This window comes from Neophocaena asiaeorientalis, unplaced genomic scaffold (genome assembly GCF_003031525.2).
Source record: "Neophocaena asiaeorientalis asiaeorientalis breed wild unplaced genomic scaffold, Neophocaena_asiaeorientalis_V1.1 scaffold89, whole genome shotgun sequence".
Lineage (NCBI taxonomy): Eukaryota > Metazoa > Chordata > Mammalia > Artiodactyla > Phocoenidae > Neophocaena > Neophocaena asiaeorientalis.
In genome coordinates this window covers 3,280,889-3,296,247 of record NW_020172592.1, presented here as the reverse complement: position 1 = coordinate 3,296,247, position 15,359 = coordinate 3,280,889, and the positions used below count along the sequence as shown (strand labels likewise).

The window sequence follows — 15,359 nt, the reverse complement described above, 5'->3', positions numbered from 1 at the left end:
TGGGGCATGGACTGAGGGGTAGAGTTGAGAGACATGCTTTGCAAAGGTAAATTTCTGTATTAACAATGTGACATTAACCAATGTTTTCAACAAGACAGTACAGAAAGAAGTAAGCTCCACACTTTTTTTTTTTTTTTTTTTTTTTTTTTTGCGGTACGCAGGCCTCTCACTGTTGCGGCCTCTCCCGTTGTGGAGCACAGGCTCCGGACGCGCAGGCTCAGCGGCCATGGCTCACGGGCCCAGCCGCTCCGCGGCATGTGGGATCTTCCCGGACCGGGGCACGAACCCATGTCCCCTACATCGGCAGGGGGACTCTCAACCACTGCGCCACCAGGGAAGCCCCACACACTATTTTTTATAAAAATATTAATTTAAAAGTTTTGACTTTTTATCTGCCAATGTTCTATTTCCACTTGTCTTTTCTCACTCTTTAACTTTCTTGACTTCTCTGGAAAATATGACTCTTTTGTTATAGGTAATTTTGTAAGGAAATTCTTTGCATATATAGCTTTTAGGTTGTTTGAGTGATTCCTCTGAAAAAATTTCTCAGTATCCCTAGATCAAAGTGTATGAGTATTTGGGGGAAGGAATCAATTACCAAGATTCCAAATGAAAGGTGATAAATATTGGCTTTTCACAGGTACTATGATCTTACATATGAGCCCTCCTTACCACATTTTCTGACTGCCTATTCTTCCTCCTACTCATGGAATAAAAAGCTCTTGGCTAACTCTTTAACCTTCTTCTTCTTTTCTACATCTCTCCCTTGGAGAACTCATATAGCCTGATGATGATCAGCTTCATACAGGGGCACAAATCTGTGTCATTCCTTAGATCTCTCTGAACCCCAGTTTCATATTTCAGCAATAGCTGGCAATTTTCAGATATCCCTGACCTCTTAAACTTAAATATATCTAACATCAAATAATATCCTTTCTCTCCAAATCAGCTGTTCCCTTTGCCCTATGTATTCCTGGTAGTGACTCATTTATCCATTGGTTTAACTAATATTTTTTGAATGCCTATTTTATAACAAGATTTGAATGGGGCACTGGAGATACAAGGGAAACAATTCCAATCCAATCTTTGCTGTTAGGGAACAGAGGTGGATAGACGCAAATAAGCAGCACTTATAGCACATTGAGTAGACACTGGGCTAATGCAAGAGAAGGTGATATGAGAGCTCTTTTCCCTGATAATCAGGCCTAAAAATCTCTTAGTGATCTTAGCCCAGCCCTCTATGTATGCCCCCCCCCCCACATTTGACCAACAAGTTACTTCCAGGAAGTGCCTATTTTCCATCTTCACAATTATGTGACAAATTAAATAGCCCACAATTCTTTGACAGTTCTCCCATTGAGGGATGCGGTCTAATTCCCCTCTCCTTGAATCTGGGCAGACTTCAATAGAAATGCCATTCTGGGGCTCTCAAAGCCAGGTCATAAGAAGCCTTGCAGCTCTCTCAGAGTCCAGCTGCCACTCTGTGAGAAGCCCAAGGCATGTGAAGGTGCTCCAGTCAAGCTCAGCTCCCCGATGACAGCCGGCATTTCAGTCGGGAGAGTGAACCATCCTGAACGTCCAGCTCAGCCAAGCCTTTAGGCAACTGCAGCCCTGGCCACATCTGCCTATAAGCCCCTGAGTAATCTCAAGAAAGAACCCCCAGTGGAGCCCAGTCTGCCTACAAACCAGAAGAAATAACAGAGTGTCGTTTTTAAGCCACTAAATTTTTGGATGGTTTGTTAACCAGGAATAGACAGCTGTAATAGTCACCATCATAATCCAGGGGCTTAGCGACTCAGTGCGGCATATCTGATATCCATTCTAGTCCCCACTTTTGTCCCTTTTGCCTCCAGTTGTGAGATAATTCTTCTAAAACTGCTACTCTTAACATGATATTCCATTATTCACAAATTCCTAAGCTTGGCATTCAGGAGCTCCACAGTCGGCTACGTGTCCAGGTTTCGTCACCCCCGGTCTCCCACTTCCTGACCCTCACCCACTCCTCTTCCCAAACTATGAGCCCCAGTCCAATTTCTAGTCCTAACTCGACTTGTACTTCCCTGTTCTGTGCTTTTTCTTATATCATTCCCACCAAACAGAGTGGTCTTTTTTTCTATCTACCTATCCCCCTTCGCATTCCAATACTAATACTTCTTCTTGGGCTGATCACCCTAGGCCAAAGTGCTTTCCTTCTCTTCTCTCTTGAACACTTAAGATACATGTGGATTTGGTGACACCCGCATTAGAAGAGCACTCTAATGTATGTGAAATACAAATTATATGCTGTCAAACTTTCTATACAAATGTTATTTACTGTTACTCATGTTGCTGCTGTTATTGTTTTCTTAGCTAATCTTCCCACCTTACATTCTTCTCGTGTAGCCTCTTACAGAATCCCTTGCAACAAAAGTCCAAACTCCTAAACAACAGGCTCCAGGCCATAAATACCTGTATGGCTCCTCCCTGTTTCACCACACTGCAGTGCCACGCCCAGAATACTCTTTAGTGAGATTTTGTCCAATGAGGAAATGAATGAGCACTGTAGCCTAGCTTTGGTGTTTCACCTTAAGTCAGTGACTGATTAAATATGTAAGAAAATACTTCCCCTAGGCCATAAGCCATAACCACAAGTCTGGTGTGGCCAGCTGCAGAGCCAAAATTAAAGCTCTTGCCTTTACAGTACATTAATTAACAAGAGGAAGAAAAGACCCAGCCTGCCCCAAGCCTAGTAAGAGATCAGTGGCTTTGTACACCTAAAGAAAGTCTCCCAAAGTGAGGCAGCCTATCAGTAAAAGTAAGGCAGTAGGAAAATTAAGACGGCAACAGATGTCTTCAGGCTAATGCTAATATCTTGACAGTGAGGATCTAAGGGGGATAGAGAATCAAGTCATGAGAGAGAAAAACACCAGGAGCTGAGAAGAATGTGGTTTGAGAATCCTTACAAATAAACTCAGTATTTTATTTAGGGATTATAGTCAAATAGTCAAATCCGGTTTCATGATCATTTTCATGGTTGCCTCAAATATCACTGAATGTTATAGAAAAATTTGCTTAACTAATCTTCTATTATTGGATAATTAGGCTATCTGTAAATTTTTTTTTTCTTTTAAAAAGATTTTATTAAAGGTCTTTATAGAGCAACATCCAGACTCCAGATCCAGCGGCCAAGGAGCCCCTATTATGCTGTGGGTACCGGCTGAGGCATGGCAGGCGGCTCTGGCTTCCCACCCTTCTGTTCGGAGATGGGAGTGGTGGGCAGTATTTCATCTTTGGGTTCCACAATGCTCACGTGATCAGGCAGGGGCTTCTTAGGGCCAATCTTACCAGTTGGGTCCCAAGGCAGCATGATCTTTACCTTGATGCCCAGCACACCCTGTCTGAGAAGCACGTCACGCACGGCAGTATCAACATAGTAGTTAACAGGGTCCCCACTGTGGATCATCAGGCCGTCCACAAACTTCATGGATTTAACCCTCTGTCCTCGGAGTCTCCCCGACACCACGACCTCGCAGGCTTTGGCCCCACTCTCCATGATGAACCGCAGCACACCATAGCAGGCCCTCCGCACAGCAAGGCCTCCTAGGAGTTTGTAACGCAGAGACTCTGCCTGGGCAATGGCACACAGACCTCTCGTGGCCACCTTTGCAGCATAAAGCTCTACAGTGCCCTCAAGGAAGCCAAATCTCTTCTGAACCACAGCAGTCAATTGCCGGATCCGCCGGCCCTTCTCACCAAGAACATTCTGTGTCCTGGTGGCCAAGATAATGATTTCTGTCCTGGTTGGTGTAACTCGGACCTCAACTCCAGAGTACCCATCTTCAGCCAGCTGCCGAGTGAGAAACTCATTCAATTCAGCTTTGAATAGGCCGTTAGCAACAAACTTCCTCTTCTTGGATACCTGCACCGCCATCTTGCTGCCACGCGCCGCCGAAAGGAAAAGTTGTAAATTTTTATAGTAACATTTTATTTTTATACATCTATCTTTGAAGACTTCTCTCAGTTAAATTCCGAGATGTGAAATTACTGAGTCAACAGATACGTAGACTTTAAAGACTTTGAAAAGGTATAGCAGAATCAGTGCTGGCATGATTGATGATGGAGTTTAGCTTGAGAAGAGAGAGGAGCAAAGCCCAGAGTCTGGGTTAACATCTGCCTTGGTTCAGACCCGCATCGTCTCCTGCCTAGATGAATGCAATGGCACCTAAGTGGCGTCCCTGCCACCAATCTTGATGCCAGCGTGTTTTTTCTAACTGTGATATGATCTAACAAATCAGGTCATATGTCTTCATGGTAGAGCACACAAGCACCTGCGTGATCTGACTCCTGATTACTTGCCCAGGCGCAGATTCCTTCTTTCTCTAAGCATCTCACATCTGCACTTTCTGCTGAGGCTGAATCTAGCTACTTAAAGTCTCCTCAAGCATTCCAAACCTGTCTAGGTCTCCATATGTCCTCACTTCTACTCCTCCTTTACTCTTACATCCTTTCTATGCACCCACAGATGGTCAACGCTACTTAAGACCCCAGCATCACATCCAGGAAACTGCCCATTCATCTAAGTTCTGCAGCAGCCAGTACAAACCTCCACATGGCCCTTTCCCACGTCCTCTTATCCTTGTTGGTTTAGTTAGTTTAGACTGTCGTCCCCGTTAGGTCAAGAGCACCTTGAATGAAGACTCTATTTGGTCTCTCCACCCCTAGTACTTAGCACAGTGCTTACCACATTGTAGGTACGGATAAGTAGCAACCCAACAAACAAACCAAATCAGGGAGAGTCATATGGGCACAGGAGGAGGCCACATGGAGGCCATGACTAAAGACCTAAGTGTGGAGGATTTATAAGTGCAGGAAAGAGGTTGGAAAGTATTTGAGGATTGGATATTTTGAATTGTGGACATAGAGCAGCTCAGAAGGAGAGCAAGGAAAAAGGCAGCATACCTTTTGAATTTGGGACATTTGAAGGGTCATTAGTGTGGATGTCAGAATTGTCAGAGGTAAAGACACGGAAAGGGATGGCCATGCGGAATTTAGGCTAAAGCCGGAAGTAGTGACAGGGACAGGATGGCAGACGTAACAAGGCTGGAGGTCCACTTTTGAAATGCCAAGAGGGCACTACTGTGAGCCAGCCAGTAGCCCAGGCATAAACAGAGCGTTTAGGCCATGCTGTTGCGGGTGAGACTCGATTCAAAAAGCACCTGTACCCAGTAACCAAAAGAAGAGACGTGGGGGTCTTGGAACTCCAGCCTCATAGAGGCAAATGCTTTTATTTCACTTTCTTTCTCTCTAATTATAAACATCTGAGGGTAACCGGCATACAGAAAAACCTTATAAACACATGTTTACGTGTAGTGAACAATGATGCCTCACATCTGCAAAGCACTTTAAAGTCTGCAAAGCTCTTACCCAAAATCATCTCTTTGACCCTCAGAAGTCTTCTGCGAAGTACAGGACAAAACTTACTATCAACATTTTAGAAAAGTGATTACCACTGTGAAATGGGGACAACGCTTATATATCTGAAGAGCTGTGAAAATTAAGTAAAATCATGATGCGAAAGAACATGATCCAAAGCATGGAAAAAAACAATGTGATACACAGTCATGCCACAAGAGCACACACAAAGCTCAAAGAGGTTTAAGGACTGATGCAAGATCACCCACATAATAGGTGGCAGGCCCAATCCTAGGACCACTGTGGTCCTAGAAGAACCCAGAGCTGCCTTTTCCTTAATCTCAGCAAGTACAGAGAACAAATGAGATCGTTGTCCCCTGAAGGTAGGGAGCTCATATCTGTATCACCCCAGCCCCTAACCCAGAACTTGGCACATAACAAGGGCTTTTTAACGGTTGCTGAAAGGACTGTAATTGGAGATTGAAATACTTGATATCCAAGAATTTCTGCTTTTCTCCACAACCCACTCCATCCCACTCCTTAAACCTATTACCTTTGCTTACCTCACCCATGGAGACCTCATTCTAAATTCAGGTGTTGTTCTGGTACCCAACAAAACTCAGAATACATCTTGTCACAGAATGATGGAGATTCGGTGTTCAAATTAAAATTTTCTTAATCATCAGCACCACACAATCCTGTGTATCAAAAACACCATGCGTTAAATATTCTCTTTGGGCTAGCCTGGGAATGAAACAGTTAAAAATATTTGTTAAGGACTTATTATGCCCTGGATATTACATTCCTTTCCTATGAAAAAAATCTGAAATTTGATAAAAATTGAAAAATATATTCTGAGAACTAAGTTGGGTATTTCCTACATTAAAAAGAAAGGAGAAAAAGACAGAACATTAAAGGAAGTCAGTTGGCAATTTATTTCCCTTCTCTCCCTTGTCCTCAGAGATGTCCCCATAATCTCACAGCCTCAGGAATCTCTATGATACCCTATTTCGATGGTTTCAAACTGTGGTCCCTAGACCAGTATCATCAGCATCAACTTGTCAGAAATGCAAAATCTCACTGCCCACAGCTGAATGAGAAAGTTTGCAGGTAGGCCCAGCAATGTTTTAACACGCCCTCCAGGCTTAAATTTGAGAACGACTGCCCTGTCTAGAAGTACCAGCATGCCCTTTACTACTGGTCCATCACTGGCCTGAAACAATCTGTGTGCTTGTCTAGGTCTCTGAGCAAAAGGGATGGCTGAGGAATAGCAACAGTTAAGCTTACTGTGCTACAAAATTAAAGTACTGCATTAATAGCAAGGATTATACCTCATGAATGAAACACTGTGCATAAACTGTAATAGCTCTCAGTCATATGTCAGTGTAACAGTACTAAAAGCTACGCATGAATCCATTCTTAACTTACAGACTTTTCATCTTCTTTCGTTATGCAAAACTCATTTTATTTTTCTTCCTTTATGCATTTTTTAGGATCCCTTCCTCCATGCTTTTATGATTTTGTACAAATTCACATTATTAAAATACACCTAGGTCTCTCATGAACATCAAGGGGAGTGAAATCTACGTGTACATTTTCCTACACCTTGGTGAGGTAAGAATGAGAAACTGTGAACATTTTCTCAGATCTTTAGTTAAATTCTATTATGGACTAATTTTCTCCTGGAGATTGCCAAGGAAAATGTACATGTTATTCATTCATTAAAATTCCTTCCAATGATCTAAATGGCGTAATTCCCTACCTAGCTACAAGGGAAAATGAAATCTCCAAATTTGATCAAAGTTAATCAAAACAGAGGTGTGTGACTCATTCAAAAGACAAAGCGTGCCTATTAAAAATGTTCCAAAAGAAGATACATGGATGAAGCTGCTGGAGGCCACTCTAACTTGTGTTATGATCACTTAAAAGGGATTTTAAATGACTATTTACATTAGTATTCAATCAAAGGTACCTTCCATGACAGCCCCTGAATTACACGGAATATTTATCTGGTACCTGAAATTCAGAGCACCTACTTTCTTTCCAGGCAGCTGACTGCTGTATTGCATTTGACCTTTCATTTAACAGCAAGTCTATAATCATATTTTGTCACTTTTTAACAAAGTATTTGTGAAAAGAAATAGAATGCAAGCCATAGATTAATAAATAAGAAATAATTGAAGGTAAGGACAACTGGATTATATTCGGTTTGGGCCTCTTGATTGGGTCACAATTTTTTGTTTTAATGTTCAATGAAGCAAAATTACGCCTAGTAACTTTGTAACTCTTAATTCCTATTTCAAATGTATGGCTTTAAAAAGTTTTTAAACCAATAAGACTACATACTAAATATGGCTAATGTTTTAAAATTTAGTTTTTAAAAACTTTTCATTTATATAGCTACTTTCTTACACCTAAATATCTGGTTTAACCTAAAGTAATTACTCATAAATGACAATCAAGAAACTATCAAAAAAAAAAAAAAAAAAAAAAAAAAAAAAAAAAAAAAAAAAAAAAAAAAAAAAAAAAAAAAAAAAAGAAACTATCAGCATATATAGGAAAATGGCACTTTCTTTAAATCCCCCAAAATAGTCTCAGGAAGAATAAGCTTCTTGATCAGTTTTGGCTGAAGTATCACAGAAGGAAGGAATTACTTCAACTTTTACCTCTGGTCTTTGAATACAGTAATGCTAAGTGACTATTATGTACAGCAAGTCAAACTATTTTTAAAGTTTCTCTGTACCCACGGGATTACGCAGCTTATGATTTTCTTCCTGTCAACCATCCTTAATGCTTACCTTCAACTCATCATAGAACATTCTGTGCTAGGTAGATGTCTTTGTTTATAAGCCATGTCTGATTTGGTCTGGATACGGTGAACTTCTTGTTATAAATCAGAAGAGAGTTTTGAAAAGAAAACAAAAGCCCCAAACAAGTATATTCTATGATGTACTTGTAGGATAAGCAGTTTTAATTAAATCTAGTTTCTCCTCCCCATCTCCTGCTAAGATTTAATTTGTATTTTCAGGGCCAGACTTACCCAGCAAAGTTTAACCAGACTGTAGAAATTACAAGATTCCAGTTGCTAGAGTCATTATATAGCATTAATATTCAGGTTACTGTTTTATTTACATGGTTTAGCTTTTCACTTGAACCTTTTTGAGAAAACTCTCCTTAAGTCTTACAAGTCACTACCTTTTCCATTTTACAATCAATTAGGCCCAAAACCTGAGAGTATGGCCATCCAACATTGAAAATAGAAGGAGGGATGGGAGTAGAAGGCCCAAATTAAATTATGGTTTTCTGGGACAACTGGAACTCAAACCTAGTTTGTCGAGCCGCCCATCAGTCAGTCAACACCAATCACCTGTATAGAAAGGGATTTCATCCATGAACGTGCGCATACACAATCTCACCCTATGGAAAGCAGGTTAAAGTAACTTGACATTATGGCACTCCCTTCAGAGCACCTGTTTGGTAGAGTCCAAGAACAACAGCTATGGAAATATGAACCCCTATTTTGAATATCTTCATGCAGGAAGACCTAAAGCCACGTGAATGTAATCCCCTTTCCTAAGTGTTAACAGCAGTGTAGAAATGGACGCTCTCATCCCTGTAATCAGTTGCACAGTGCACGAGGGCAGCAGTCTCTTGTGCCTCATCTGCGAGCTAATCTTTCATTTCATAGCAGATCTTTCCATATCAAACAACACAAATGACTTAATTTGCATGACAGGATTTGTAACGGGGCAAATCTAGTGTCAAAGTCGATTAAAGATTACACCAGAGAACTATCATAATCAGTCCTCTAATGAGCCTAAATAGTACATGTAAAGTCTCCCCTCTTTGCCATTCCAGTCATGTCTAAAAGGGAATGTGTTTCTTTTCATCGATGAACCAGTCTTTGGTTTGCACATTATGCCCTACGTTGAGCTAAAGTCATGTCAGTCTGGTTTCAGAGGGAGAGAAAGGGAAATAATAAAGCAAACATCACTTCACAAATGACATTGCTTGGTATAAGCCAACGTTTGAAGCCCTTAATTCTTCTAATCTGCAAAATAGTCAATGCTAATGGGTTTTTGCCTTTGTGAAAGCTGATGCATAGAAAGAAAAACTTTAATGAGCTGCCTGGGCCGTATGCTTACAGATACCTGTCAAATGTCTGTCATCTTAGCTATCGCTGAGGCATTATAAAGAAAGTAAGAAGGAAGGAACGACAGTATTTGTACAAGCATTTTCATGCTAAAATGGCACGATTTTCTTCCTGTCATAATTTCATTGTATCTGAAAGTCAGAAAAGCTTAACCCTTTCCCGAGCATGTCCTGGGTAGCTGTATCGTATAATCTTGGAGCAAGTGGTTTAAAAACAGCGATGCGATTTTGTAAACAGCATCTTCCGTTAAATTTGTTTCTGAAAATGGAATTACCTACATTTTAAAAAATGTGACAACAAACTGTTTGAATCAATTGCTTCACCCCAGGGAGATCAGGAGCTTATTAAATGCAAAACCTTCATAATGTGCGAGCCTGTCATTTGAATCAATTCTTTCTGTGCTCTTAATTTAATATTTCTTTGTATCTTTGTGTGCTTAATACACATACCAGGGCAATAAGGTCAACAAACTCCCCTAGTCTCACCTTCTCTTTTATTAAAAAAAAAACCAGGGAATGCAAATACATCTTATTATGCCAGCTTCTGCAAGCTCGGCTACAAGCAGGTCACGTTAGCCTTGTTTTCTGGGATTTATAATAACATAGTAATAAAAATGTAACGTGAGTTGAAATTTGGCAGGAGAGAAAAGTCTCAGTCCAGGTGTGACTTGTTTTCCCTCTTTCAAATTAAAAAGAAATGTAAGTGTATAGACACGCACATGTGTGTGCGCGCGCGCACGCACGCACACACACACGAGAACTTTTAAGTTTGGGGTCAAAGGGCTTAGAATTTTAAAGAAACGAGAATGGACTTTAACTCTCAGGATTCCTTGGTGGTTAGAGCGATCAGAGAAGTGCAGCATCCTCTGACTGTTTTTGTTTGCCACACCCCTCAGCCCCAAATTTTAAAAGGATGGAAAGAAAAGAAAATGAAGTGCTTTCAAGAGAGGGAGGAGCTCTTTCTAGTAGAGTATGGATGTGTTGAGGATACATTTTTGGTCTTCCTGCTGACTTACTGTGTACATTAGAAAAGCTTCCGTATTCTTACTTCTGTATACTTTGATAATCATATGTTAGGATAATCCTCAACACTTGTAATGAAACGATAGGGATAAAGTGAATATTTGTGAATCAAATAATGTCTGGTGTTTTACACCTATGAATTTTGTAAATAGCACTGACCTGTGATCTTGTATCTTTGCAGACACATATTTTGGCATATTAAAATAGTTACGGTGCTCCAGATTGTCGACTGAACTCCAACTACCCTAAATAGTGTACAAATCCTCTACCGGCTTCCAGGCATCAATGAGGATGCTTCTAATAAGATGGTCACTGGCGTTGGTCGTTTGTGACTAGGGGTGCCTAGGAGGCTCGTGCACTCTGAATGCCAAGCCCTTCCAAGAAGACACGTCAAGGTTCAGCAAAGCAGAACTTCTTCAATTTGCCTCAAAGTGCTGTAACACCAAGGCTTTGACTCACTTGCCTTCCCTCCCCTGTTACAAGCTAAAGACACCAACTTGAATGAGCCCATTCGGCTGTATTGTTTCCCCCGCAAACGACTGTGACTTGAGCAAGTATTAAATACTGATGCCGCAGGTAAAACCTAAGGGCCCTAATCGGTTCTCCAGCCTCCTGCTTCCTTTTCCCAGGGTATAGTAAGTCAAAACAAACTCAAGTAGAGGGCAAATTTTTATCAAGGGGCACTAAACTTTCAACTTAGATAAACCAAGCCAAAAGCATTAGAATATGGATGGCTCTAGCATTCAGTGCCTAGATGTGGCCAAAAACTGGGTCTCCAATTAGACAGATTAGACGGCTCTTAAGGCCAGATTCACTGAAAAGAAATTAGGCCAACTTTAATTTGGAAGTGAATTGTTTTAACATCCTTTGGTAGAGATGTTCAGCTCTTTGAAAAGAAACAAATTCACTTCACCAATATAAAAAGCGTCCTCCTTGGGCCTTATTCTGATTTGCAAACAAGTAGACCTCTTCAGCGAAAAGTGAACAGCAGACCCAATGTCTGTGGCTGTAGGGTCTTTATCTAACAAACATTTATGGTAGACCCTCAGTTTGCCAGGCCCTGAGCCATAGGATCATGCTTTGTGACAGAACCCACCACTACAGCACTAACAGGTAAGTGTCCCTCAAAGTTGCAAGCTCTCTTTTTTAAGCAATCCAGCCTCTCTATAAAAGACATGTTTTACCTACAAAGCCTCATTTAGTGAGTTAAATATAAAAATCTATTAAAGAGGTCAGACGTCTAGAATCGTTTCTACCTTGCTGCTGTTGTTATTGCTTTGTCTTGTTCTTAATTCGAAAGATATATTAGAAGCCTGGATCTGCTTTCATGCCACTCCTCATCCCATGGTACATGTTCAAGCCCACATACTTTATCTAGAAATGTACACACATTAATCACTCTCTCCTTAAATTTCAACCTGCTATTTATCAAGAGGCCCCCAGCTTCCCTCGGTGACCATTGTGTCTGAGCGCTGGATCCTTTACACCATGTGGAAAAGAGAACTCCCAGACAGTAACATGCAAACTTTAATAACATACATTAGTCATACATGTACGGTTTTGACTCAGATTTCAACTGCTCTCCAGTATGAATAATTCAACGTCCCTGCCCAATTGTTCCTGTAAGGATACGATATGAATTAAAAGCCTATAAGCCGTGTTACTAAACAATGCTCTGCATTTTCCCGCAGCAGTTGTGTGCAGATAGAGACACGGCCATTTGTATTTCAGAGTTCATTTTTCCTGCAGTCCTAAACTCTCCTTCCCCTTGAACACTGCTTCTGTGACCCAGTTGCTATACCTCTGATCCGCTGCACCCCAGTGGCTGTCACAAGTCTCCCTCCTTCCCAGGAGTTGAACACACAATAGAGAAAAGGCCCTGGCTGGGAGGTTCAGCCGCCATTAACCCCTACCAGCTGTGCCTGTGGGGAGCCTTCTGGCCTGAATGTCCTTTCTCTGCGGCCGCCTTCATGCCACTAATCTAACCATTGTTAAGGAGGAATGCTGACAGGAGAAAAGAAATTTTTCTTGTGTCCATGCAAGTGTGTGTATCCATGTGTAAGTGAAGGAAGAGTGAAGGCTAATTTCTATAGTTGGCATGAATGGAGGGATTGGGAAAAAAACCTAGTTAAAATGTGTTTACTTGCTTAAAAGGCTCAGTCAATTTAAATAATTTCACTAGTGTGCTCTATTTTTTTTAGGGAGGGGGGAAGAAACTAGTTACTATTATAATTTTCGTTAAATCCTCTGAGATGTTTGGGCATGTTTAAGACTTTTCAAATTCACTGCTGGCAGAGAAAAATTGAATTGAATTTCTTAAAAATACAGGCATAAAGTTACAGACACAGAATTACTCACTTCTAATGGACCTTAAAAAATTCAAGAAAGAGAACTGGTTATACGGGTCACATTTCCTTCAGAAAAACCATTCACATTTAATGCTTAGGAAAGTCTTAGAAAATCTTTTAGGATTGAAATGGGTAAGGGTTTAAGTTTATCAACCACTTTCAGAACGAGCAATAAATCTAAAAAGAGGCACTGTATTTTTTAAAAAAACAAATTTTACTTTCAAGGAACTTTCAAGTTCAATAAGGGAACATGATTTTCTCTTTAGTTTTAAAGAAGACATATTCAGACAGAACAGGAGAGACTACCTGAAGTAGTAACTTTGTGAACTTCGAAAGCCAGGCAGGTGACAATGATGACCACAATTCTAATTACACTGCCAAGCAAACAACCTACCTATTTGAAAAGTTGACATAATTTCTACCTTTGAGGCTTTCATTTGCTTTTTCAAAAGCACTGGCATTGAAGAGAAACTATTCTTAAATTTAATGCTCCATGTTATCATTTGGTAAAGTTCTGTAAAACACAACAGTTGGCCTATTTCAAATCAAATTAAGAATAATTCATGTAGAAATGTATTTTCTGGGCAATTAGACTGTATCGTAGTAGGGCAAATGTCTAATATAATAACACTCTGCTTTGCATCTGTTCCTATGTCTAGACTGCTGCAATTACTGGATAATGCTCTACTCACAGGTTTTAGCCATTAAAATTCAGCGTTATCTTTCTTTGCCCCTTTATTACCTCAATCATTGGATTGTGATAAAATAGATTTAATGAAGTTATACTTTTCTAAATTTGCATGCATATATTTACATAAATGGTGACTGCAATATCAGGTACATTGTTTTCCAAAGCATTAGAGGTAAATACCCTGGCATGCATCTCATTAAGGTACAGTGTGCTTGTTAAACCAAAACAACAACAGCAACAACAGAACAGAAGAGCCCAGCTCTTAGAACACTGTGCCTATCTCATAGCCACGTTTTAGACTCTTCCATTTGCCACGAGGGAAATTATCCTAAAGAGGAAATGAATGTGATAGCACGTGAACTGATGGAATAGATGAGAATAACAATGTAGTTTTGATTCCATTCACTGGCTTAACCATTCAATCAACCATCCAACAAATATTTATTGGGTTTCTCCAATATGCAAGACACAGTGCCAGGTTGTTTGGGAGGCACAAAAATGAATCCTACACACAGTCTTCACACAAGAAGTTTCCTATCTAATATGACAATTGCTGTGTTCTATAAATAACTATCATTAAATAGAAATGTAATAATGCTATCTGTGGGTGCTCAGTTAAGTCATGGTAAAAAACGTCAAATCCTACCATCCCCCCAACTCTCATGGCTATCACAGTGATAATTTTCCAGCTCTACCCCATCCGTATTTACATCAGAAGTTCTCATAGGCAAAAGAACATAAATCCAGTTAAATGTAACTGAGAGAAATTATCCTTAAGATTTCTCCAAATTATCTCAGCTATTTGGATATGAACTATGTTCCCAGACTCTCTTATTTTTTGAAGTGTTTAGAGAAAGCTTATTGGTGCTTAGAACACCTTATAGCAGAAACATCACTGAAGGATCTCAGTATGTGTACTGCTTAGCAAATGCCAAAGGACTTGCATGTTGGGATGCTAATCTCTAGGTATTAAACCCCCTTTCTCCCTTGTCTAAGAGCTACAACAAGAACAAACAAGTGATTTCAACATCTAGGGGATTTGCACCAATCCAGTTCACCCCACTATATAAAAATACACTGATTTAATCCTAAATATAGTAAGACTAATAAGGCTTTGTTTCAGAAACTCTCTTTGCCTCCATAGATAAATAGCCAGAGGAGAAATCCATATTCTTCAGAAATTTGGTTAATATAACAAAAAGAAAGGAAGTAAAGTTGTTTTAACTTTTGCTGATATAAAAGGGCACATTGGTCCTATACTTTCTAGGTAATAAAAAAGTCCTGGGGCTTCCCTGGTGGCACAGTGGTTGAGAATCTGCCTGCTAATGCAGGGGACACGGGTTCGAGCCCTGGTCTGGGAGGATCCCATATGCCGCGGAGCAACTAGGCCCATGAGCCACAACTACTGAGCCTGCGCGTCTGGAGCCTGTGCTCCGCAACGAGAGGCCGCGATAGTGAGAGGCCCGCGCACCGCGATGAACAGTGGCCCCCGCTTGCCACAACTAGAGAAAGCCCTCGCACAGAAACGAAGACCCGACACAGCAAAAATAAATTAATTAATTAATAAACTCCTACCCCCAACATCTTAAAAAAAAAAGTCCTGAGTTTTGTTTTAGCTGGTTAACAGAAACTAAAAATAGAATAAAAGAGCAACATTTCAAAATCAATATGATGGTTCCAGACAGGAGAAAAGTGACTAATGCCCATGGTATCTCTGTGCCCCCTGAATAAAGGCAAATTTGATCTAATTATGA

General features: G+C 40.5%; 1 pseudogene across 1 annotated transcript; it reads right to left on the bottom strand.

Moving 5' to 3' along the window:
* Window positions 1–3,093: 3,093 nt before the first annotated feature.
* On the bottom strand, window positions 3,094–3,932 carry LOC112395328 (40S ribosomal protein S3 pseudogene; annotated as a pseudogene). The gene has a single exon (XR_003002359.1). The product of XR_003002359.1 is annotated as a 40S ribosomal protein S3 pseudogene (transcript).
* Between the last annotated feature and the right edge of the window lie 11,427 nt (window positions 3,933–15,359).